The sequence below is a fragment of the Bos indicus x Bos taurus genome, chromosome 1 (assembly GCF_003369695.1).
Source record: "Bos indicus x Bos taurus breed Angus x Brahman F1 hybrid chromosome 1, Bos_hybrid_MaternalHap_v2.0, whole genome shotgun sequence".
Lineage (NCBI taxonomy): Eukaryota > Metazoa > Chordata > Mammalia > Artiodactyla > Bovidae > Bos > Bos indicus x Bos taurus.
This window is the reverse complement of record NC_040076.1, coordinates 27,203,460-27,229,991: the sequence shown is the minus strand read 5'-3', so window position 1 is coordinate 27,229,991 and position 26,532 is coordinate 27,203,460.

Genomic DNA, 26,532 nt, shown 5'->3' with positions numbered 1-26,532 from the left:
AAAACATACATTACAGTATTTTCAAAAATTACTTCCAAAATGGAGTAGCAAGTGATTATACCTCTGCTGCTATATTTCTCCATTTCTGTCTCATTAGAGACAAAATGAGTAAACTTTTCTTAGAAGTTCCGAAATATAAATTTGAGCCAGGATAAGAAAAAAGGGAGATTTTTTTTTTAAATTCATATGACAACAATGTGCATTGATGAGTTCAGTTCACTTCAGTCACTCAGTTGTGTCCGACTCTTTGCAACCCCATGAATCGCAGCATGCCAGGCCTCCCTGTCAATCACCAACTCCCGGAGTTCATCCAGACTCACGTCCATCGAGTCAGTGATGCCATCCAGCCAGCTTATCTTCTGTCGTCCCCTTCTCCTCCTGCCCCCAATCCCTCCCAGCATCAGAGTCTTTTCCAATGAGTCAACTCTTCGCATGAGGTGGCCAAAGTACTGGAGTTTCAGCTTTAGCATCATTCCTTCCAAAGAAATCCCAGGGCTGATCTCCTTCAGAATGGACTGGTTGGATCTCCTTGCAGTCCAAGGAACTCTTAAGAGTCTTCTCCAACATCACAGTTCAGAAGCATCAATTCTTCTTTGCTCAACTTTCTTCACAGTCCAACTCTCACATCCATACATGACCACTGGAAAAACCATAGCCTTGACTAGACAGACCTTTGTTGGCAAAGTAATGTCTCTGCTTTTCAATATGCTATCTAGGTTGGTCATAACTTTTCTTCCAAGGAGTAAGAGTCTTTTAATTTCATGGCTGCAGTCACCATCTGCAGCGATCTTGGAGCCCTAAAAATAAAGTCTGACACTGTCCACTGTTTCCCCATCTATTTCCTATGAAGTGATGGGACCAGATGCCATGATCTTCATTTTCTGAATGTTGAGTTTTAAGCCAACTTTTTCACTCTCCTCTTTCACCTTCATCAAGAGCCTTTTTTAGTTCCTCTTCACTTTCTGCCATAAGAGTGTTGTCATCTGCATATCTGAGGTTATTGATATTTCTCCCAGCAATCTTGATTCTATCTTGTGCTTCTTCCAGCCCAGCATTTCTTATGATATACTCTGCATATAAGTTAAATAAACAGGGTGACAATATACAGCCTTGATGTACTCCTTTTCCTATTTGGAACCAGTCTGTTGTCCCATGTCGAGTTCTAACTGTTGCTTCCTGACCTGCATACAGGTTTCTCAAGAGGCAGGTCAGGTGGTCTGGTAGTCCCATCTCTTTCAGAATTTTCCACAGTTTATTGTGATCCACACAGTCAAAGACTTTGGCATAGTCAATAAAGCAAAAATAGATGTTTTTCTGGAACTTTCTTGCTTTTTCGATGATCCAGCAGATGTTGGCAATTTGGTCTCTGGTTCCTCTGCCTTTTCTAAAAACAGCTTGAACAACTGGAAGATGATCAAAAATTTTGAATTGTCTGGACTCTCTGCCCATTGTCTGTAATCTTTGTGTATTAATTTTATCCTTTGTCCCTGCAGACTGGTACTTTTCATGAGACCAGATTGGCACACTTTGGAACTTCTGGGCTTAGGTGTTCTCAGCTTTTTCTCAGAAGCAGTCCCTTCCCTTGGCTCTGGATGTTCAACTGTAATGGGATTGTTTAGTTCATATGCTCTCCTCTTAACCAGTCAGTTTGGTCAGGCACCTGAATATATTTAAGAAGAGGTTAACACTATTTGGAAATGTTCAGCTACTAGAGTGAACAGATGAGGAATTGTTCCCTGACAAATGTGTATACTATTTCTACGATAAGGAATAGATATTGGGAGGAAAAACAATCACTGCTACGGCTATGCTGTCAGGGGAGTGTGTTTCCGCAATGTTTGTCATCCCTGAAAATAAACTCTGTTAGTTAATACCATGTCTCAACATCACAATCTCAAGATGGATGAGGAGGCTCATATACATCATGTTTAAATTAACTAGTTATTTGGACTAAATTGTATTTTCCAAAAATTCATATGCAGAAACCTTAAGCATTTGGAGACACTGCCTCTCTGAAGGTAGTTAAGCTAAAGTAGGATCATTAGGGTGGACATTAATCCAATAGGACTAGTGTCTTTGTAAGAAGAGATTATGACAGACAAACATAGAAAGGAGAATATGTAAAGACTTAGGAAGATGATGGCCATATGCAAGCCAAGGAATTGTTGTTCAGTCAACAAGTCATGTCTGACTCTTTGTGACACCATGGACTCCAGCACAACAGCCTTCTGTGTCTTTCACATCCTGGAGTTTGCTCAAACTCATGTCCATTGAGTCAGTGATGCTGTCCAACCATCTCATCCTCTGCTGTTCCCTTTTCCTCCTGTCTTCAATCTTTCCCAGCATCAGGGTCTTTTCCAATGAGTCAGTTCTTCACATCAGTCATCCAAAGAACTGGAGCTTCAGCTTCATCATCAGTCCTTCCAATGAATATTCAGGGATGATTTCCTTTAGGATTGACTGATTTGATCTTCTTGCTTTCCAAGGGACTCTCAAGAGTCTTCTCTAACACCTTAATTTGAAAGCATCAGTTCTTTGGCACATAGTGTTCTTGGAAAAACCATAGGTTTAACTATACAGACCTTTGTCAGCAAACTGATGTCTCTGCTTTATAATATGCTGTCTAGGTTTGTTATACCTTTTCTTCCTAGGTGCAAGCATCTTTTAATTTCATGGCTGCAGTCACCATCTGCAGTGATTTTGGCACCCAAGAAGAAAATATATCACTCTTTCCATTTTTTTCCCCGATCTATTTGCCATGAAGTGATGGGGCCAGTGAAAAAGTTAGCTTAAAACTCAACATTCAGAAAACTATTATCACGGCATCCAGTTCCATCACTTCATGGCAAATAGGTGGGGAAACAATGGAAACAGTGAGAGACTTTATTTTGGGGGGCTCCAAAATCACTGCAGATGGTGACTGCAGCCATGAAATTAAAAGATGCTTGCTCCTTAGAATAAAGACTGTGACCAACCTAGACAGCATATTAAAAAGCAGCGACATTACTTTGCCAACAAAGGTCTATCTAGTCAAAGCTATGGTTTTTCTAGTAGTCATGTATGGATGTGAGAATTGGACGATAAAGAAAGGCTGAGCACAGAAGATTTGATGCTTTTGAACTGTGGTGTTGGAGAAGACTCTTGAGAGTCCCTTGGACTGCAAGGAGATCCAATCAGTCCATTCTGAAGGAGATCAGTCTTGAATATTCATTGAAAGGACTGATACTGAAGCTAAAACTCCAATACTTTGGCTACCTGATGCGAAGAACTGACTCACTGGAAAATACCCTAATGCTGAGAAAAATTGAAGGCAGGAGGAGAAGGGAATGACAGAGGATGAGATGGTTGGATGGCATCACCAACTCAATGGACATGAGTTTGAGTAAGCTCCGGACGTTGGTGATGGACAGGGAAGCCTGGAGTGCTGCAGTTCATGGGGTCGCAAAGAGTCAGACATGACTGAGGGACTGAACTTATGGGACCAAATGTCATGATTACAGTTTTTGTGTGTATGTGTGTGTTTTTAATACAGCATTTTATTTTTTTAATTTAAATTTATTTATTTTAATTAGAGCTTTTGCCTGGAGCCGATTATACAGATTGATTACAGTTTTTTGAATGTTGAGTTTCAAGCCAGCTTTTTTACTCTCCTCTTATACCCTCATTAAGAAGCTATTTAGTTCCTCTTCACTTTCTGCCATTAGAGTGGTATCACCTGCATATCTGAGGTTGCTGAGCCAAGAATAGAGGCCTCAAAAATTCTGTGCATATCCTAATCTCTGACTCTAAACTAGAATTTATTTTCTATAGAAAATAACTTGTTCGTTAAGCCACCCAGCCTGTGGTACTTTGTTACTGCAGCCCTAGCAAGCTAATACAGTACTTCACCCACATTTGTTCTTTGTTATCCTGTATTAATATCAGACAACTCTTAGAATTGGTTTAAATTGTGACATACCTTTTGTCTTGCTCATATTCAGTGCTTTTGTGTTGGCTGATTTTTTTTTAATGAGTTCAAAATTCAAAGAATTGTTTTTTTGTGTGTCTCCATTTCTCTGAAGTCAGTGACTTTGTTATTCATTTCTTTAAATAAGCTTATGTTAGCAATAAAATCAGGAAGTAGAAATCTAAATTGTCATGTAATGCCCCTAGAAATATCTAAATCAGTTGTGAAACAATCAAATTTCTTTTCTTTGCAATACTGAGAATAAGATTTGTGTGCTTTCTAATGGAGCCACAAGTAATGTTGGAAAGAAACAATTTTATTTTGCATTAGGGTTTTTTGCTTTAGAACAGAACTCTTATTTCTTTAAGATAATTCACTTAATCATTGTGGCAAAGGCAATATATCACAGAGTTTTCAACATTACATTAAACAGATAATCAATAGTTTAAGACAATAAAATAAAATGTTTTCAGCTTTATTAAACTTCGGGGACATGTGGAGAGCAACTGGGAAGTAAAATAGCATTAAAAGTCAGTTAATATAGCTATTATTGCAAAGTATGTCTGAGTCACTGCTTAGCATGAGGCTTCTGCAGTTATTCAGGTGAAATCAGATTGAAAAGCAACCACACACAAAATAAAGAAGATGGAGCTAGCTAACACATTTAATTCATCAAGTTTCAGAGAATAAGCAATAATTTAATTGTGTTATCAATGTACCATGTTTCATATTTTAATATTTTTTTTCATTTTACTTAGTGCACTTATCTCTCTTAGAATTAATTTTTTAAATACTGTATATGCTACTAGAGTACAGCAAATATCACTGTAAAAGCAATTGAAATTTGGGTTGAAATATAGACAATTAAAAATCCTTTATATATAAGATAGCATGTTTAGTACTTTTAACTCATGAATTTATTTGGTTCTCCTAGCAATACTGCTAGGCTTATTTGACAATCAAGGAAAATGAAGCCCAAGTGCATGCCTAACCCAAGTTCAGCTGGCAAATGAGAGCCAGGCTGGGACTGGTGCCAGTAAAAATAATCATTCTAATAAGGCAGATGATTCTAGAATCTCTGTTATCATTTAGTCAAAATGTTGAATAAACAAACTTTCTTGGTCACTGGCTAGAAGTCCATTCAAAGAAATATTTTTAAAACAACTTGAAGTTAGTTTTATAATGCAAACTTTGATGGCCAGTCATCAATCATTCCCACCCAAATTGTATGTCCCTTGGTGCCTTGCTCATCATCAGAAGCTGTTCTATCAGGGAGGGGAAAAAAATCAATGAAAATCATGTCACCTAATTTCAACTTATTTTTCTCATCCCCCTTTCCTCCACTAAGACTCATTTAGGTCATAAGCCATAGATATAGGGAATACTCCCCGGATTCCTAGGGCAATAAATCCTCCTTGGTCTTTTACCCCATTGTTCAATACTGGACCTGACATATATTATTTACCAGATATTTAAACAAGTTATTAGTAAATATTTGTAACCATTGACAAAAATTTCAAACAGCAAGATAAATTCTGGAGATAACAAAAGGTTGTTTTTGTTCAATCTGAGTCATGCCCAACTCTTTGCAACCCCATGGTCTGTAACACACCAAGCTCCTCTGTCCTCCACTATCTCCCAGAGTTTGCTCAGATTCATGTCCATTGAGTCAGTGATACTATCTAATCATATGTCATCCTCTGCTGCCTTTTGCCTTCAATCTTTCCTAGCATCAGGGTCTTTTTCAATGAGGGCAGATAATCCCATGTTTGAATCCTAGCTCAGATACCCAGTAGCTATGAGAATCTCAGTTTATTTATCTGCAATGTAGGCTTATAAAATGTCCTAGTTCATAAAATATAAAAATTAAAGTATGCAATGCCAATAAATTGTGTGATTTAAAAAAATTGTAGCTATTTGATTGTCCTCTACCATATTCCAAAATTAATTGAGGCAATATAGATACTATTTTCTTTATTACTACCGATTCTTATCATTGTCTTTAGGCAGCAGCAGTGAATATTACTTAGATAATAGTACTGGAAACACTATATAAAAACAAATAAAATCTTATATAGATGTGATCCAATATTCACCTCTATCTAGAAAGTTCAGAAGAAATCTTATTGATTATTGCACTAGAAGTCTATATGATGATGTCTATACTTAGTCCACACTTAATTGAATAAATGTTTTTGAGGGTTTTTTTTTTTGGTCAATGTTGACCATCATAGGCAAGAGCCTTATAACAGTTTTCACATTATCTGTCTGTCATTCTGGGAAATTTTTCTAAAATTTCTGACTGGCCTTTATGCTAAGGTCACAGAACAGAGTAACCACATAACCCTGGTCTTATTGGCATCAGGGTTAGTGTAAGTAAACTGACTGTCCCTGAGTCCTATTATTTATGCACAATATTAACCTAAAACTATAAATATTTTTATAAAACTGTGCTTTGGTTGTGCTGGGTCTTCGTTGCTGCACAGGCTTTTCTCTAGTGGTGGTGTGTGGGCCTCTCATAGCGGCGGCCCCTCCTGCTGTGCAACACTGGGCTAGCGTGTGTGGGTTTTAGTAGTTGCCATGCATGGGCTCTGTAGCTGTGGCTCTCGGGCTCTCGTGCACAGGCACAGTAGTTGTGGCACAGGGAAGCCCTAAAACTATAATTCTTTAGGTCTAACTATTTCTGACCAACAATCATTTTTAACAGAAATTGGCATCAAATTATACCTCTACTACACAGTATATCTTTTACTACGCTGTCTCTTATCTTTTCTACCCAACATCAATTCTTTCATTTAATTCATTCTTACATTAGTGTCAAATAAATCTTTCTAAAACAGTATTTTTTTTTCAGTTCAAATAGTGTTTTTTTTCAATATAAATTCATTTTTTTTAACTGGAGGCTAATTATTTTAAAATATTGTATTGGTTTTGCCATATATCAACATGAATCCTCCAGGGGTGTACATGCGTTCACTATCCTGAACCCCCCTCCCACCTCCCTCCCCATACCATCCCTCTGGGTCATCCCAGTGCATCAGCCCCAAGCATCCTGTATCATGCACTGAACCTGGACTGGAAATTCATTTCATATATGATATTATACATGTTTCAATGCTATTCTCCCAAATCATCCCACCCTCTCCCTCTCCCACAAAGTCCAAATTACTGTCTTCAAGACAAAACTCAGATGTTACCTAAGCTGGAGGCCTTACTGTAACTCCTTTGGTTTACTTGTGCATATTTATATGTTTCTTTTATTATATCTCACAGGATATACTGCAGTAATTTAACATTGACTGCTGGGCTTGTGCGTGAAATGTTTAAAGGTAATTTGTATAAATCTTCCAAATAGTCAATATCTCCCACCTCTTAGAGTGTAAAATTTATGATTTGTTACTGCCTTGCAAATCAATAAAATTCTGACCCAATTTATCCTACTCAATCTAGACTCATCTCTGCCTCCAGTTTTCCCATAGCCATCTGGTTAAAAAAAAATGGTCTTTGCCATAGATTGTTAAGGCTTGTTAATATTATTCAAGCTTCCCAGGTGGCTCAGTGGTCAAGAATCTGGCTGCCAATGCAGGAGACACAGGACATAAGGTCAGGAAGATCCCCTGGATTAAGAAATGACAGCATCCTCCAGTATTCTTGCTTGGAAAATTCCATGGACAGAGGAGACTTGCAGGCTACAATCAATGGAGTTGCAAAGAGTTGGACACGACTGAGTGCAAGTGTACACACACACACACACACACACACACAGTTCAGTTCAGTCACTCAGTTGGGTCCGAATCTTTTGTGACCCCATGGACTGCAGCATTCCAGGCTTCCCTGTCCATCACCAATTCCCAGAGTTTACTCAAACTCATGTCCCTTGAGTTGGTGATGCCATCCAACCATCTCAACCTCTGTCATCCACTTCTTCTCCTGCCCTCAATCTTTCCCAGCATCAAGGTCTTTTCAAATGAATCAGTCCTTCCCATAAGGTGACCAAAGCTTTGGAGTTTCAGCTTCAACATCAGTCCTTCCAATGAATATTCAGAACTGATTTCCTTTAGGATTCACTGGGTTTATCTCCTTACAGTCAAAGGAACTCTTAAGAGTCTTCAACAACACAGTTCAAAAGCTGCCATTCTTCAGCTCTCAGCTTTCTTTATAGTCCAACTCTCACATCCATATGTGACTACTAGGAAAACCATAGCCTTGACTAGACAGACCTTTGTTGGCAAAGTAATGTCTCTGCTTTTTAATATGCTGTCTAGGTTGGTCATAACTTTTCTTTCAAGGAGCAAGCATCTTTTAATTTCATGGCTGCAGTCACTATCTGCAGTGATTTTGGAGCCCAAGAAAATAAAGTCTCTCACTGTTTCCCTTGTTTCTTCATCTGTTTTCCATGAAGAGAAAGGACCAGATGCCATGATCTTAGTTTTCTGAATGTTGAGTTTTAAGCCAACATTTTCACTCTCCTCTTTCACTTTCATCAAGAGGCTCTTTAGTTCTTCTTTGCTTTCTGCCATAGAGTAGTGTCATCTGCATATCTGAGGTTCTTGATATTTCTCCCAGCAATCTTAATTCTAGCTTGTGCTTCATCCAGCCCAGCATTTCACATGATGTACTCTGCATATAAGTTAAATAAGTACGGTTACAATATACATCCTTGAAGTACTCCTTTCCCAATTTGGAACCAGTCTGTTCCATGTTCAGTTCTAACTGTTGCTTCCTGACCTGCAAACAGATTTCTCAAGAGGCAGGTCAGGTGTTCTGGTATTCCCATCTCTTTCAGAATTTTCCACAGTTTATTGTGATCCACACAGTCAAAGGCTTTGGTGTAGTCAATAAAGCAGAAGTAGATGTTTTCCTGGAATTCTCTTGCTTTTTTGATAATCCAGTGGATGTTGGCAATTTGACCTCTGGTTCCTCTGACTTTTCTAAATCCAGCTTGAACATATGGAAGTTCATGGTTCACATATTGCTGAAGTCTGGCTTGGAAAATTTTCAGCATTACTTTACTAGCTTATGAGATGAGTGCAATTGAGTGATAGTTTGACCATTCTTTGGTATGGCCTTTCTTTGGGATTGGAATGAAAACTGACCTTTTCCAGTTTTGTGGCCACTGATGAGTTTTCCAAATTTACTGGCATATTGAGTGCAGCACTTTCACAGCATCATCTTTTAGCTCAACTGGAAATAACTCAACTGGAATTCCATCACCCCCACTAGCTTTGTTCAGAGTGATGCTTCCTAAGGCCCACTTGACTTCACATTCCAGGATGTCTGGCTCTAGGTGAGTGATCACACCATTGTGATTATCTGGGTTGAGAAGATCTTCTTTGTATAATTCTTCTGTGTATTCTTGCCACCTCTTCTTAATATCTTCTGCTTCTGTTAGGTCCATACCATTCCTGTCCTTTATTGTTCCCATCTTTGCATGAAATGTTCCCTTCGTATCTCTAATATTCTTAAAGAGATCTCTAGTCTTTCCCATTCTATTGTTTTGCTCTATTACTTTGCATTGATCACTGAGGAAGACTTTCTTATCTCTCCTTGCTATTCTTTGGAACTCTGCATTCAAATGAGTATATCTTTCCTTTTCTCCTTTGCTTTTCACTTATGTTCTTTTCACAGTTATTTGTAATGTCTCCTCAGACAGCCATGTTGCTCTTTTTGCATTTCTTTTTCTTGGGAATAGTCTTGAGCCCTGTCTCCTGTAAAATTTCATGAATGTCCATTCATAGTTCATCAGGCACTCTGTCTATCAGATCTATTCCCTTGAATCTATTTCTCATTTCCACTGTATAATTGTAAGGGATTTGATTTAGGCCATACCTGAGCACGCACACCACTATTCAAACTCACATTCTTCTTTGAAACCTAAGTCAAGGTTTACATATTGCATAAAAATTTTCCTGGCCACCTAACATACACTGATGTCTCTTCTTAAACTTTTACAGCTGTGGCTCAGTGTATGAAAGCTTAGATGCTCTGGAAATGCTCTCTCAGTTCAATAATTATCAGGGCAATCTTCAGTTCAGTTCAGTTCAGTTCGGTTGCTCAGTTGTGTCCAACTCTGCGACCCCGTGGACTGCAGCACACCAGGCTTCTCTGTCCATATCCCATTCCCGGACCTTGCTCAAACTCATGTCCATCCAGTCAGTAATATTATCCAACCATTTCATCCTCTGTCATTCCCTTTTCCTCCTGCCTTCAAACTATCCCAGCATCGGGGTCTTTTTGAATGAGTCAGTCCTTTGTATCAGGTGGCCAAAGTATTGGAGTTTCAACTTCAGTATCAGTACTTCCAATGAATATTCAGGACTGAATTCCTTTAAGATGGACTGGCTTGATCTCCCTGCAGTCCACAAGACTCTCAAGAGTCTTCTCCAACACCACAGTTCAAAAGCATTAATTCTTTGGCACTCAGCTTTCTTTATAGTCTAACTCTTACATCCATATGTGACTACTGGGAAAACCATAGCCTTGACTAGACAGACCTTTGTTGGCAAAGTAATGTCTCTGCTTTTTAATATGCTGTCTAGGTTGGTCATAAATTTTCTTCCAAGGAACAGTCATCTTTTAATTTCATGGCTGTAGTCACTATCTGCAGTGATTTTGGAGCCCAAGAAAATAAAGTCTCTCACTGTTTCCCTTGTTTCCCTATCTATTTGCCATGAAGTGATGGGACCAGATGCCATGATCTTCGTTTTCTGAATGTTGAGTTTTAAGCCAACATTTTCACTCTCCTCTTTCACTTTCATCAAGAGGCTCTTTAGTTCTTCTTTGCTTTCTGTCATAAGGGTGGTACATATATGAGGTTCCTGATATTTCTCCTGGCAATATTGATTCTAGCTTGTGCTTCATCCAGCCCAGCATTTCATATGATGTACTCTGCATATAAGTTAAATAAGTAGGGTGACAATATACAGTATTGAGGTACTCCTTTCCTGATTTGGAACCAGTCTGTTGTTCCATGTCCTGTTCTAACTCTTGCTTCTTGACTGTCATCCAGATTTCTCAGGAGGCAGATCAGGTGTTCTAGTATTCCCATCTCTTGAAGAATTTTCCACAATTTGTTGTGATCAAAACAATCAAAGTCTTTGGCGTAGTCAATAAAACAGAAGTAGATGTTTTCCTGGAACTTTCTTGCTTTTTGATCATCCAATAGATGTTAGGAATTTGATTTCTGGTCCCTGTGCTTTTCTAAATCCAACTTGAACATCTGGAAGTTCACGGTTCATGTACTGTTGAAGTCTGGCTTGGAGAATTTTGAGCATTACTTTGCTTGCATGTGAGTGAGTACAATTGTGTGGCAATTTGAGCATTCTTTGGCATGGCCTTTCTTTGGGATTGAAATGAAAGCTGACCTTTCCCAGTCCTGTGGCCACTGTTGAGTTTTCTAAATTTTCTGGCATGTTGAGTGCAGCAACTTCACAGCATCATCTTTCAGGATTTGGAATAGCTCAACTGGAATTCCATCACCTCCACTAGCTTTGTTCAGAGTTATGCTTCCTAAGGCCCAGTTGACTTCACATTCCAGGATGTCTGGCTCTAGGTGAGTTATCACACCATCATGGTTATTTGGGTCATGAAGATCTTTTTTGTATAGTTCTTCTGTGTGTTCTTGCCACCTCTTCTTAATATCTTGTACTCCTTTAGGTCCATACCATTTCTGTCCTTTATTGAGCCCATCTTTGCATGAAATGTTCCCTGGTATCTCTAATTTTCAAGACAAAATGCTTGTCTAAGGAGGCCTTACACATAACTGAGAAAAGAAGAGAAGCTAAAGGCAAAGGAGAAAAGGAAAGATATACCCATTGAATGCAGAGTTCCAAAGAATAGCAAGGAGAGATAAGAAAGCCTTTCTCAGTGATCAATCCAAAGAAATGGAGGAAAACAATAAATGGGAAAGACTAGAGATCTCCTCAAAAATTAGAGATACCAAGGGAGCATTTCATGCTAAGATGGGCACAATAAAGGAGAGAAATTGTAGGGTAAGCTTAAGAGTTTATTTTAATTCAGTTACCATCCATGTAGTCAGAAATCAGAAGAGTGTCTACATTATAGGGTTGTTGTGATAAAGAAGGTAAAGCAGTCAGTAAAATTTAACTATTGCCATTGCACAGATATATGCACAGAGTTTAACATATAACACAATATTTTCTCATTCTAATCTAATTAATATGCTTATTATTTTTCTTAGTAAGTTTGTGAGCATTCCAAGGACATATATTTACACTTTCTTTGTATACTTTACAATATGAAAAATTCATTCAACTTATCAGTTTTCGCTTCCATTGAATTAAAATGTTTCATAAGGTAACTTTTAATATTATGAAAATGATTTGAAAATTCATTATTTTACTCATTCACCATATATCTACCAAGAGCTCAAGACTTTATTAGATAGACTTTTCAAAGTTATTGATTTGTGGTCTAAGACTGCTTGTGGTAAAATTTGTAGGCATAAAGTCACTTGCTTCCCATGGATACATATCTTCTAATTGCATTCAGTTCAGTTCAGTTCAGTCCCTCAGTCATGTCTGACTCTTTGCGACCCCATAATTCGCAGCACGCCAGGCCTCCCTGTCCATCACCAACTCCCGGAGTTCATCCAGACTCATGTCCCTCGAGTCAGTGATGCCATCCAGCCATCTCATCCTCTGTAGTCCCCTACTCCTCCTGCCCCCAATCCTTCCCAGCATCAGAGTCTTTTCCAATGAGTCAACTCTACGCATGAGGTGGCCAAAGTACTGGAGTTTCAGCTTTAGCATCATTCCTTCCAAAGAAATCCCAGGGCTGATCTCCTTTAGAATGGACTAGTTGGATCTCCTTGCAGTCCAAGGGACTCTCAAGAGTCTTCTCCAACACCACAGTCCAAAAGCATCAATTCTTCGTTGCTCAGCTTTCTTCACAGTCCAACTTTCACCTCCATACATGACCACTGGAAAAACCATAGCCTTGACTAGACAGACCTTTGTTGGCTAAGTAATGTCTCTGCTTTTCAATATGCTATCTAGGTTGGTCATAACTTTCCTTCCAAGGACTAAGCGTCTTTTAATTTCATGGCTGCAGTCACCATCTGCAGTGATTTTGGAGCCCCCAAAAATAAAGTCTGACACTGTTTCCCCTGTTTCCCCATCTATTTCCTATGAAGTGATGGGACATTAGTCACTGAAATTTCAGCAGGCGTAGTATTCTGAAACAGCCAAACCCATATCCCTTTTATTTTTGTGTGTGTGCAATAATCACAGGGAGACCCAGTAAAACATTTTTTAATTAATTTCTATATAATATTTGCTAGTAAGCTTCAAGGTATCAACATAAAAAATGTAGATGCTTTGTAGGTTTTTAGTAATGTGTACAAAGTGAGAAAATTAAAATAAGAAAAAGGATTTATTAAAAACCTCTTCTTTCATGACCAGCTTAGATGATTTTCTATATTACAATGGCATTATTAGTATTCAGGAGAAAAAAAAATAAAAACAAAAAAAAATCAATCCAATTGAATATTAAAGAGAATTCTTAAGTGTTACATGTTTATGTGATGAATATTAAAGGGAATTTTTTATTTAATGTTACAGTTAAAAGGAATCTTTAAAATGTAAAAATATGTATCTATATGTGTAAATGTTCTTCTTTTACTATGCCCAATCAATTTATTTTTTTATTATTTTTTTTATCCACAGACATGTTATTTTAGAGGTTTATTTTGCCACTATTTGGTTTGCATTGTTACAAATCTTGCCCCAGTTAAAATTTCACAAAAATCCTAAACTGGAATTCATATCCAAGCTTAAGCTTAGAGGTTTCAAATTGAAATTCTAAGCACAATCAAGGTCATTTAATGTACTGCTTTGGAAGAAATCCAGAAAAGCATTTGTCCTTTAGATCTCCTAGAAAATACCAATTGTTACTGAAGAGGTAGTGCAAATAGCTTTAGAATTATAGAAAAATTATAATTTAATTTGTATAACCAGCTCATTGACATTTTCAGAAATAAATTTTTAACATCTAAGATAAACATAATAGTGATATTTTCATTATTTGTAGGAATGATTCTTTTCTTTGTGTAAAACCAAGGCATGCTACATCTAAAAGTGAATTATTTGGTATTTTTGATTAATAGAAGTCTATAATGAAGAGGCTTATCAGCATTTAATGTCATTGTCCTTAACATTCATCTTGAAATTTCCTGAAAATGTATGGGTGAGTTCAGAGCTATTATTTTCTATTATAGCTTGCATTCCTCATTTTAATCAGAACCATAAAGAATTTAGTGAGTATTCATATTGGAGTTAGTTTATATAGTCCACCATTCGTGGAAAATAGTAACTCTTCTTAATAATAAATGCTTTGATCATCATTCCTGAGTGTGAACTCTATAATTATTACATTTTCATCATTAAGCTACAGAATAAATATGTCCATATCCTTTATGGATAAATACTTAATCAAATGCCTCTGATGTGTGGATTGTGGAAAGAGCCCTGTAAACCAGGTTGAAGAGAACTTGGGCAGTGAAGGCACAATGAATAGAAGAATGTTAATACATCAAACAAGATAACCAGAAAGAATGAGAAAATAGAGAATTAGGGCAAAGTAGAATGTAGACAACTATTATGAAACTTTGGATCATATAGAAATAATATAAATGCAGATAGAACTTATAAGTTGTGTAGGAGGAAGTCAGAAGTCTGAGACAAGAAGACTTTACAACTAAAAGAAATCTCCTTTCAAACATCATATTTATTATATTTTTCTTATATGAACACTGCAGTGCATTTATTGTTATCTAGAACACATTCATATTCCAAAATTACTAAGACAAATGTCATCTGCCAGGAGCTAAAACAATATGTCATTTGTATGAGTCTGCTCTTTGGAAGCCTGGAATAGTTAATTCCATCTCAACTGATTTGACTCTGGATCCTAAAGTCATCTGAAGAATAAACTGTGGCACAAATTTTTGTCACCTACAGGGATAAATCACAGTATGAACACACAGGCTTAATGAATTAGTGGCAGACTAACAATGCTTGCTTGTGGCTTAGAAATCTCAGAATTCTAAAGGGATATTGTACTGTCATTCTTGCTCCTGGGTTCTGCCAGAAAAATAATCTGAGGCTTTTTAACACAGAGACACAAGATACTTCCTAGTCATGATATTAAGATGAAATCACTGAGGTAAACTGCACCCTTTTTAGAGTTTCTTTCGCATGGAAAATAGCCCCTTCCATTCATGCATTTTCTTTTCTTCTTTGTCCTTATTTCTTTCTAATCATTAAAAAAAAAAATGAGTCACCAACATGAGAAAGCAGATTTAAAGGTAACTCAAACTCTAGTAAAGAATCTTCATAACCTTTTTTAAGTTCAGGTAAGTCTACAAAGTTGTTTAAAGGTTCTTGAATTTTATTTCTCATTCTGGCACCAGTTAATCTTACTGGCTCTAAAGTCAGCTCCTAGGACAATATGACAGCCTCACATCCATAATCACTGTTTCTGGTAACTCAGTGGAGCCACAGGCCAAAATTCTCTCCCAGGAGAGCGATGGGCCCAGACCCAAATACAGTGCAGATCGATTGTAATAAAGTTACTATTTCTTTTTCAGAACTATTCAGTCTTAAATAAGGAAATGTTTGAACTAAAACCCATACTCTGCAACATATATAACTCCCTAACTTCCCCAATCTTTTCTAATAGTATAGGGTGAAAAAGATATCAAGTTGGGAAATTTTGAAGAATGGTTTAACAAATATTTGTAAAATAAATGGATGAATGAGTGAATGAATGGAATACTTACATGAGAATGACCAACAAATGCAATTATTCAAACTGAATTCAGATGAAAAGTCAAATATACCTTTAAGAGCCTACATTGTTCTTTAGAAAGAACTTCAATAGGAAATCCAAAAATAGTACAATTGTATTCCTATTAGTTTGCCTAGGGTTACCCAGGTGGCTCAGTGGTAGGGCACATGGGTTTGATCCCTAGGTCTGGAAGATTCCCCGGAACAGGAAATGGCAATCCACTCCAATATTCCAGCCTGGGAAATCCCATGGGCAAAGGAGCCTGGTGGGCTACACTCCATGGGGTCACAAGTCAGACATGACTTGGTGACTAAATAATCACAGCATTAATTTGCCTGCTTATCAACCAAATGAGAAAACATATTTATCTTCTACTAAAGCAGAGTTTCATCTGTATAAAACTCTGTGCACCTCTCTTTATCATTAACACTGAGCAAATATACTCTACCATATCGGGATGGGATTATAAAATATGACAGTGTTAGCATTAGTGGAATTTAATTTTGTGATGGTTCTTTTTATGCAGTGCATTCTGATAACTAGGATTATTTAGAGACTCAAAGTCACTGAAAAATAGGACATCTATATCTATCCTCATCATTTGAAATTCTATTCTATTATATAGAAGCAAATTGAAAAATGTCTTCAGCTACCATGGGTGACTGGAACTAGATGATATAAGAATTAGGGCAGGAGCAAAAGATAAGTAGTCACTTAAGAAGGATTTTATTTATACCAATTAAAATATAATCATTTTTTCTATGAGTATTTTTATACTAAAGACTAGTTTAGTACTCTATTCAGATCCAAATGCATAACACTTATCTAGGGAAAAATTGGATCTTTTTTATCAAGCAATTCTATGACATACTTCCTTTCCATTACCATGGATATTTGTGGATATCCAATCACCATGGTGGACTTCCCTGGTGGCTCAGGCAGTAAAGTGTCTGTCTACATGGAGGGAGACCTGGGTTCGATCCCTGGATCGGTAAGATTCCCCTGGAGAAGGAAATGGCAATCCATTCCAATAATATTGCCTGGAAAATCCCATGGACAGAGGAGCCTGGTAGGCTATAGTCCATGGGGTCACAAAGGGTCAGACACAACTGAGCGACTTCATTCATAATCACCATGGTTGTATATTGGAATATCTTGACTATCGGTGACCATGACTCTAGCAGATTGTGTGCTGGATAGTTAATGGTTTTACACACATGGGAAAAACATACAATATACACATAAACACACTCTATCTGGAAGATAAGGACCCATCACAATGCAAAGACTTTAGTTCACATTATCCAGGGCTGCTAGAGCAAGATCCATGCTGACTGTGGGCCACGTCATTGAATTCCACGACATCTCACCCACGTATTCATGGTAATACATATGTGGACTTATCTTGCTTATTTCACAACATGCCAGAGATTCCCATTAGTGCTATTATACTTATTAAGGTCATTTGTTCAATACACAACCGTTGAATGACTATTACGTGTCAAACAAGGTCTTAGAGATGCCAAGATAAAATATTATTTCAGTCCTATCTTTTAAAGATATTTTGCATTTCCATGGGCTGATCTCATTCATAAGCCTCTCAGTGAATAACTTGTCTTAATTTGTAGCCCAGGTGATGATTTCTTCTCCCTTGTCTCATAATTTCTTTGTGCATGGGCTACTAACTTCCATGATGAACTCAACATTTTAATGAATCAAAGTATAATTTTACAAAATAAACGCACTGACTTCTAGAAACTTGAAAAAAATTCCTGAGCCTAGAATATTAAGATTGCCAATTTTTTAAGCTCCATTTCATTGATTACTTTCCATCCCATAATTACTTAAAAGAAAAAAAATTCTTTAAACAATAAAAGCTTAATCCTGGAAGATGAAAGACTTTCATGTTTCCATTTTCTTTCTTGCCAATCCAACTACAAAATTCCTCATGCCTGTACTAATCCATTTACTGAGAAAAAATGAAGACTCTAGTTTTAAAAAAAACTATGAAGACATGTACTTATTATATTCATTTGAATTTTCATATCTGGTAATTGGGACTTGCAACCACTTTCTTAGCAATGAGTAAAAGAATGCACATATTCTCCCAGCTGGGCAGAGCAGAATTTTGAAAGGAGGAAGGATCACAATCTTGTGAAGTTTGGTCCTTCTAATAATATGAAAAACCTAATAATCAGGAGGTTAATGAAACCTAGATAACAGTCTGATCTGGAGTTTTATACATTTTAGTCAATCAAGTCAAGTGAGAAGTAACTTTTCTATCTAATGTAATGTGAGAAGACTTTTTAAAGAATCACTACAGTTATTCATCTTAAAAAAAAAAAAAAAAGTCTAGGGCATCTGAACAGAGTTGTAAAAGTCCTGGCAGAATGAGAATTTCTCATGTCATTGTGACTCACCGTGGTGTGTCAGAGAACTATCAGGATGAGGACAATGTCTGTAAAAGTGGGGACAGGGTATCAGAAGTCAAGAATTGTTATATATAAGGAGACTGAGTTCTCTCTCTTTACACATATATTTACCCATAGAGAAACACACAAAAATGTACATACCTTTGTGTATGCATTATGTGATAATAGGAGCCATAATTCTGAAGAAAATTCTGATTTTAAGGATTGGGGCAGTAAAGCTGTAAAATCAAATTGACACATTTTATTGTCCCCAAAGCAAGGAAGTACTCAAAGAATGATGGAAATACATCTGTATGCATTTATATTTACCCTGTAATTATTTGCATACTTCCAAACTACCTACCAACTCATTTTACAGGTGAGAAGCTAATCAGGCATCATCTTAATTAGTGATCAAAGTTAATATCATTCATAAAGGAACAAGTCAAAAGCATGTACCATCTGATCAGTTCAATCCCTCAGTCATGTCTGACTCTTTGCAACTCTATTGATTGCAGCACCCCAGGCTTCCCTGTCCATCACCAACTGGGGGAGCTTCCTCAAATTCATGTCCATTCAGTCAGTGATGCCATACAACCATCTCATCCTCTGTCGTCCCCTTCTCCTCCTGCCTTCAATCTTTCCCAGAATCAGGGTCTTTTCCAATGAGTCAGTCCTTCCCATAAAGTGACCAAAGAATTAAAGCTTCAGCTTCAGCATCAGTCCTTCCAATGAATATTCAGGACTGATTTCCTTTAGGGTGGACTGGTTGCATCTCCTTGCAGTTAAGGGACTCTCAAGAGTCTACTCCAATACCACAGTTCAAAAGCATCAGTTCTTTGAGGCTCAGCTTTCTTTATAGTCCAACTCTTACATCAATATGTGACTACTGAAAAAACCATAGCTTTGACTAGATGGATCTTTGTTGGCTAAGCAATGTCTCTCTCTGGTTTTTAATATGTTGTCTAGGTTGCTCATAACTTTTCTTCAAGGAGCAAGTATCTTTTAATTTCACGGCTGCAGTGATTTTGGAGCCCAAAAAAATAAAGTCTCTCACTGTTTCCTTTGTTTAACCATTTATTTGCCATGAAGTGATGGGACCAGATGCCATGATCTTAGTTTTCTGAATGTTGAGCTTTAAGCCAACTTTTTCACTCTCCTCTTTCACCTTCATCAAGAGGCTTTTTAGTTCCTCTTCACTTTCTGCCATAAGGGTGGTGTCATCTGCATATCTGAGGTTACTGATATTTCTCCCAGCAATCTTGATTCCAGTTTGTGCTTCATTCAGCCTGGCATTCCGCATGATGTACTCTGCATATAAGTTAAACAGCAAGGTGACAATATACAGTCTTGATGTAATCCTTCCCCGATTTTGAACCAGAGTGTTGTTTCATGTCTAGTTCTAACTATTGCTTCTTGGCCTGCATACAGACTTCTCAGGAGACAGGTCAGATGGTATGGTATTCCCATCTCTTTAAGAAGTTTCCCGTTTGTTGTGAGCCACACAGTCAAAGGCTTTGGTGTAATCAAAAGCAGAAGTAGATGTTTTTCTGGAATTCTCTTGCTTTTTCTATGATCCAACAGATGTTGACAACTTGACCTCTGGTTCCTGTGCCTTTTCTAAATCCAGCTTGAACGTCTGGACTTTCTTGGTTCACATACTGTTGAAGCCTGGCTTGGAGAATTTTGAGCATTACTTTGCTAATGTGTGACATGAGTGCAATTATGCAGTAGTTTGAACACAATTTTAGCTCACTGATTCCTAAAATGTCAAACTAAAAGATTTACTAAGTATGGCCCCATCCATCAGAACAAGACCCAGTTTCCCCCTCAGTCAGTCTCTCCCATCAGGAAGCTTCCATAAACCTCTTATCCTTATCCATCAGAGCACAGACAGAATGAAAACCACAATCACAGAAAACTAATCAAAATGATCATATGGACCACAACCTTGTCTAACTCAATGAAACTGTGAGCCATTCCGTGTAGGACCACCCAAGATGGATGGGTCATGGTGGAGAGTTCTGACAAAATGTGGTTCATTGAAGAAGGGAATGGCAAACCACTTCAGTATTTTTTCCTTGAGAATCCCACGAACAATATGAAAAGGCAAAAAGACATGACACTGAAAGATGAACTCCCCAGGTCAATAGGGGCCCAATATGCTACTAGAGAAGAGTGGAGAAATAAATCTGGAAAGAATGAAGAGACAGAGACAAAGCAAAAATAACGCCCAGCTGTGGATGTTACTGGTAATGGAAGTAAAGTCTGATTCTGTAAAGAATAATATTGCATAGGAACCTGGATTGTTAGGTCCATGAGTCAAGGTAAATTGGAAGTGGTCAAACAGGAGATAGCAAGGGTGAACATCAACATTTTAGGAATCAGTGAACTCAAATGGACTGAAATGGGTGAATTTAATTCAGACAACCATTCTGTCTACTACTTTGGGCAAGAATCCCTTAGAAGAAATGGAGTAGCCATCATAGTCAACAAAAGAGTCCAAAATGCAGTACTTTGGTGCAATCTCAAAAACGACAGAATGCTCTCTGTTCGTTTCCAAGGCAAACCATTCAATATCACAGTAATCCAAGTCTATTCCCCAACCGCTAATGCTGAAGAAGCTGAATTTGAATGGTTCTATGAAGATCTACAAGACCTTCTAGAACTAACACCTAAGAAAGTTTTCCTTTTCATCATAGGAGACTGGAATGCAAAAGTAGGAAGTCAAGAGATACCTGGAGTATCAGGCAAATTTGGCCTTGGAGTACAAAAGCAAGCAAGGCAAAGGTTAACTGAGTTTTGCCAAGAGAACATACCATCTGATAATGATTTTCAAATGTTTTAGAGATGGGGTAACATCTGTATTATTTGCTTACGAATTTCTCTGAAGACTGAGAGCTTTTCAAAATGAAAGTTTTTAAAAAGACAAATATTGAGTAAACAAGAAAGGAAAATTAATTCTACATTTGGAGAATGTAAAGCTGAAAGACAACAGATCAGACTCTGCAGAGGCTAAACTGAACACTTCCAGGAAATTTTCCAAGGTACTGAATGATTCTCCCCTAACCTCACATTGACCATTATATTTATAAAGTACTCAGACTATGGTCCTGTATGCTTGCATGCATGCTCAGTCACTTCAGTCATGTCCGATTCCTTGCAACTCTATGCCCTGTAGCTCACCAGTCTTCTCTGTCCATGGGATTCTCCAGACAAGAATACTGGAGTGGATTGCCATGCCCTCTTCCAGAGGATCTTCCCAACCTAGTGACCAAACTCCCATCTCCTGCATCTTCTGCATCGCAGGCAGATTCTTTACACTGAGCCACCAGGGAAGCATTGCACTGCATATTGCACTGTATATGTGTACATATATGTACATGTACATGCATGTACTACACATGTGTACATGTACACACTATACATGTACATACTATACACATGTATGTGTACGTGTACTTGTACATATGTACATGTACATGTATATACTATACATATACACATGTACATGTATATACTATACATATACACATGTACATGTATATACTATACATATACACATGTACATGTATATACTATACATATACACATGTACATGTATATACTATACATATACACATGTACGTGTACATATATATACTATACATATACACATGTACGTGTACATGTATATACTATACATATACACATGTACATGCTATACATATACATATGTACATGTACATGTATATACTATACATATATAGTCTACTTAAAACTAATTGGAAAAGTGAGTGAAGATTATAAATACCCAAAGATAACCACTTTCTATGAAAATAGCAGAACCTTCCTAGTATGTTCAGGGTACTTAGTATTTTCTCTGCCAGGATAGCTTCTCTGGTTTGTCAGGCTTTAATATATCTAACTTATATGCTGTTATTTGTTTCTTATATGTTTGAAATGTGTTTCATATATCATAAAATATTATTTACTAATGTTATCATCGATAATAATTATAATATCATGCTAATAATCTCAAAGAAAAGCTTTAATTTAATTATGAAAAATTATAAAAATACACAGCAATAATTAGATAAGATATAAGTAAGAAAAAGAATAATCAAAAGTAAATATCATGTATCCACTTACCATCTTGAGAGAATATCACCAGTTATTGATTCCATCCTCAAACTCATCTTCTTTCCTAATCCCTCTCCTTACCCCAAATTTTACCATGGATTTTGTTTTTACCATTTTTTTAATAAGCTGTTTAGCATTTCATTTGCATATATGGAAAATACTTATTTTAACACATTTTGAGCATTGCATGAATAGAATTTTAATATATGTGTATGTGTGTATTCAGATTGCTTTGCTTCATTCATTTTAAAAATTTATCCTTGTTAATGCAAAAAATTTCTAACTTATTCATTTATATTTAGATAGGATAGTCCATTGAATGCATAGAAACAAAATTAATTTACTCACGTATTCTTCTCTAAATGCTTATTAGGATGACTTGCAGATTTTTTTCTATTATAAGAAATAAGTACTGCTAGAGGCACTTTTGTACATTTCTCTAGTTTCACATGTGCTAGAGTATCTTTAGAGTGTATAATTAGCATTGATGAGTAGTGGGGTTTGTTTATCTTGAGCTTCTCTATAAAACTCAGATTTTTCCTCAAATATTTTAGCTTCTATCAAAAGCGTAGAAGTGTTTCCATTGCTGTTAATACTTTGCAGAATTTAGTTTTGTCAGATTATTAAATTTTTGTCTATCTGGATGTGAAATGATATCTCATCATGTTTTTAATTTACATTTAATTTGCATTTCCCTGGGGGACTGTCAAGCAGGAGCTGCAAATTTGGAGGAAGCAAGAGACACAGCTGCTGTGAGAGAAGTCCCCAAAGTAGAAAGAGGTATGCATGAAATCCCATGGCTTTTCCTCTCCTCACACCCAGCTTCCCATAAATGACCCCAATAGGAAAAAACCTCCCTGAAAATCTGAGATTAAGGAAGCCTGGTGGATGTAATTACCTGATGTACAGATCAGGGCAGAGAAGGGCAGAAAATGCATTTGAAATCAAATATAAAAATGGCTATCATAGCTGTACAACTTTTAACTTGTTTTTGAAGGTCTCTTCCACTAGAAGAGAAACTCAATAATGAAATGTTTCTGTGTTCATTTTGTTCGCTCTGCTAGAAGAGCTCTGCCTCATAAGAAGTACTCAGTAAATATTGCATCAATGAATATCAGTCAAGACCCACATATGTCATGCTGCTGCTGCTGCTGCTGCTGCTAAGTTGCTCCAGTCATGTCCGACTCTGTGTGACCCCATAGACGGCAGCCCACCAGGCTCCCCCGTCCCTGGGATTCTCCAGGCAAGAACACTGGAGTGGGTTGCCATTTCCTTCTCCAATGCATGAAAGTGAAAAGTGAAAGTGAAGCCGCTTAGTCATGTCTAACTCTTAGCGATCCCATGGACTGCAGCCTACCAGGCTCCTCAGCCCATGGGATTTTCCAGGCAAGAGTACTGGAGTAGGGTGCCATAGCCTTTCACATATTGAACTAATATTATTTGAGAATTGAATTATTAAATTTTTTTCATTTAACTTTTAGAACTTTATCATGAGCAGTTTTAGGTTCATAGAAAAACTGAGAAGAATACACGGAGATTTCCCATATACTTTTTGCCCCAACACAGGTATCATCTTCTGCATTATCAACACCCACCCCACCCCCACCCCACCCCCCACCAGAGTGGTACATTTGTCACAATCAGTGAGCCTACAGTGACATATCATAATCACCAAAGTTCAGAGTTTATGTGAGGGTTCACTATTGCTCATGTACATTCTTATGGGTTCTGACCCATACAGTGGCACGTGTCACCCATTGTAGTATCCTACAAAATCATTTCCTACTTTAAGAATGCTCTGTGCTCTGACGTCCTTCTCTCAGCCCCTAGCCACTACTGATGGTACTGTCTCTATAGTTTTGTCCATTCCAGGATGTCACAGAGATGGAATCATACAGTATGTAGCTTTCTCATATTGGCTTCTTTCACTTGGTAATATGCATCTTTGAACTTTCCTCCATGTCTTTTCGATGTCTTCTTAATGCTGATTAATATTCCCTTCTCTGGATGTACCACAGTTTTTCTACCCATTTACCTACTGAAGGATGCCTTTATTGTTTTCAAGTTATAACAATTATGCATAAAGCGGCTAACAACATTTATATGCAGGTTTTTGTGTGGATAATGAATATGAGACATAGGAGAAAATCGTTTTCAAAAGCCCCATGTGCTTTTATGATAATTTTCTGAATTTAATAATATTCTGAAATTCATTCTCCTCTAACTCCAGCATAGATAGCAGGAATCATTCACTCATATTTTGTTTATTTCTGCTACTGATAAAATAACAATCACCTATAGGTGGCGCTAGAGGAAAAGAGCCCGCTTGTCAATGCATTGCTGGTTCCATTCTTGTGCAGGGAAGATCCCCTGGAGGTCATGGCTTGCCTGGAGAATCCCATGGACGGAGGAGCCTGAAATACTGCACTCCATAGGGTCGCACAGAGTCTGACATGACAGAAGAGACTTAGCATGAACGCATGTATCCACTACAGGGCTCTCTTCCCCATCCATTTGTATAGCTCCGTTTCCTAGCCCACTCCTCTATCCTTGTTCCTGCTATTTTTTCACTGTGTTCCCTAGAACCACTTTTTAGAATCCCTGTACCTGAACTGTGCTTCTTCTAGTTCTACACATGGCTGACTTACTTTTTATGTGTAAGATATGCAACTAATATCAACTAATGTCAAGACTGGGAGTTGACTGTGGCTCAGATCTTGAACTCCTTATTGCAAGATTCAGACATGAACTGAAGAATGTATGAAAAACCACTAGACCATTCAGATATGATCTAAATAAAATACCTTATGATTATACAGTGGAAGTGACAGATTCAAGGGATTAGATCTGATAGACAGTGTGCCTGAAGAACTATGGATGGAGGTAAGTGGCATTGTACAGGAGGCAGTGACCAAGACCATTCCCAAGAAAAAGAAATGCAAAAAGGCAAAATGATTGTCTGATGAGGCCTTACTAATAGCTGAGAAAAGAAGATAAGTGAAAGGCAAAGGAGAAAAGGAAAGATATACCCATTTAAATGCAGAGTTCCAAAAAATAGCAAGGAGTGATAAGAAAGCCTTCCTCAGTGATCAATGCAAAGTAATAGAGGAAAATGATAGAATGGGAAAGACTAGAGATCTCTTCAAGAATATTAGAGATACCAAAGGAACATTTCATGCAAAGATGGGAACAATAAAGTGCAAGAATGGTATGGACCTAACAGAAGCAGAAAATATTAAGAAGAGGTGGCAAGAATACACAGAACTGTACAAAAAAGATCTTCATGACCCAGATAATCACGATGATGTGATAACTCACACTCACCTAGAGCCATCCTGGAATGTGAAGTCAAGTGGGCCTTACGAAGCATCACTATGAACAAAGCTAGTGGAGATGATGGAATTCCAGTTAAGCTATTTCAAATCCTGAAAGATGATGCTGTGAAAGTGCTGCACTCAATATGCCAGCAAATTTGGAAAACTCAGCAGTGGCCACAGGACTGGAAAAGGTCAGTTTTCATTCCAATCCCAAAGAAAGGCAATGTCAAAGAATGTTCAAACTACCATACTGTTGCACTCATCTCACAGGCTAGCAAAGTAATGCTCAAAATTCTCCAAGCTAGGCTTCAAGAGTACATGAATTGAGAACTTCCAGATGTTCAAACTGGTTTTAGAAAAGGCAGAGGAACCAGAGGTCAAATTGCCAACATCTGTTGGATCATCAGAAAAGCAAGAGAGTTCCAGAAAAACATCTACTGTTTTATTGACTACACCAAAGTTTTTGACTGCATGGATCATAACAAACTGTGGAAAATTCTTAAAGAGATAGGAATACCAGACCACCTGACCTGCCTCCTGAGAAAACTGTATGCACGTCAAGAAGCAACAGTTAGAATGGGACATGGAACAACAGACTGGTTCTATATCAGGAAATGAATATGTCAAGGTTGTATATTGTCACCCTGCTTATTTAACTTATATACAGAGTACATCATGCAAAATTCTGGGCTGGATGAAACACAAACTGGAATCAGGATTGCTGGAAGATATATCAGTAACCTCAGATATGCAGACGACACCACCCTTATGGCAGAAAGTGATGAAGAGCTAAAGAACTTCTTGATGGAAGTGAAAAGGAGGGTGAAAAGTTTGGCTTAAAACTCAACATTCAAAAACTGAGACCATGGCATCCGGTCCCATCACTTCATGGCAAATAGATGGGGAAACAATAGAAACAGTGAGAGAC